Source organism: Octodon degus, unplaced genomic scaffold (genome assembly GCF_000260255.1).
Source record: "Octodon degus isolate 3935 unplaced genomic scaffold, OctDeg1.0 scaffold00122, whole genome shotgun sequence".
NCBI classification, from domain to species: Eukaryota; Metazoa; Chordata; class Mammalia; order Rodentia; family Octodontidae; genus Octodon; species Octodon degus.
In genome coordinates this window covers 2,062,625-2,063,948 of record NW_004524698.1, presented here as the reverse complement: position 1 = coordinate 2,063,948, position 1,324 = coordinate 2,062,625, and the positions used below count along the sequence as shown (strand labels likewise).

The window sequence follows — 1,324 nt, the reverse complement described above, 5'->3', positions numbered from 1 at the left end:
CAAGAATTGTAAAAACAGATCAGCCTTTTGCTGTGTTATAAATTGCGGCTACAGAACTAACCATTTAGGGTCAATGGCATCACATGTTCAATAATTCATGAATTACTTTGATGTCACACTCTTTATACTTCTCAGGTACAGACTAAGCAGCACACTAGGGATGGGAATTAAGGTTTGGGTTTAGGCAGCCTGTCTGTGTGAGAGTCTCAAACAAGACATACACAGAGAGAGATACACGAATGCCTGGAGAGGGCAAGGAGAGAAGAACAGAAGACAGGAGGTCCACAGGAAAAAATGGAAGAAAGAGGGGAAGAAAGGGAGAAACACGAAAAGGGTAGAAAAGAGGGACACTAACCATGTATCAACATCATGTCCCGAAGACAAACTGATGGCATCCACCTTGCAAAAATTCTCATCAAAATTAACAAGCACCTAGAAGCCTTAATGTGCTTGTGCTCTTTCTGCAGCAATCCTTCCACTTTCCTTCTTAAATAGCTAATGAAATAAATGTATATAGTGTAAGTGATTCAGGAAAACATCTGCTTTTGATGGTTGAAATACTTAAAAAACTTTCTAGGTAGGACCGGCCTGACAGCTCAGTGAACTAAAGTGCCTGCTTAGGCACTTTACTATGTTCACTTTTCCTTCACATTTTTCACATTTTTAGGACTAGTTATAAGCACATCAATGCCTACCTGCAGTTCTGTATGGAAAAGGAGTGAAATACATTAAGGACTACCATAAATGTACTAACTGTAGAAACAAAAGCTTCCAGGTCACTCAAGATATGGTGTTATACAAAGTAGGTCTAATGTAGCAAGTAGAGCCAGGCTATTTATTTAGGATTCTTCATGTATTTACCTAGAAAGGTTTTTTTGGTTTGTTTTTAAATGTATTTAGGACAGGGTCTACAAGGTCTCACTACACAGATCGGACTCGTAGTGATTCTCCTGTTTTCAGCCTCCTAAGCTCTGGGATTACAGGTGTATGCCACCACGCCCAGTCTCAACTGCAGTCTCTGTGTGTCCCTGGGGCGGGGCTGGCACGGCATGCCAGGGATCGAACCCCGGCTGCTGGGCTCTGCCTAAGCAGGCACTTTAGTTCACTGAGCTGTCAGGCCGGTCCTACCTAGAAAGTTTTTTAAGTATTTCAACCATCAAAAGCAGATGTTTTCCTGAATCACTTACACTGTATACATTTATTTCATTAGTTATTTAAGAAAACTGGCATAGTAAGTAAACAATTTATTAAAACTTAGGGGAAGATGTCTTAATTTTAATAGTGATTTTTATTCTACTGATGACCTGGTTTTATCACTTTCCTA

The 1,324-nt window shown here is 40.1% G+C and overlaps 1 protein-coding gene across 1 annotated transcript in view; it reads right to left on the bottom strand.

The window, feature by feature from the left end:
• Dgkh (diacylglycerol kinase eta) overlaps positions 1-1,324 on the bottom strand; it is a 221,300-nt gene that overhangs the window by 88,671 nt on the left and 131,305 nt on the right. The window lies entirely within an intron of this gene.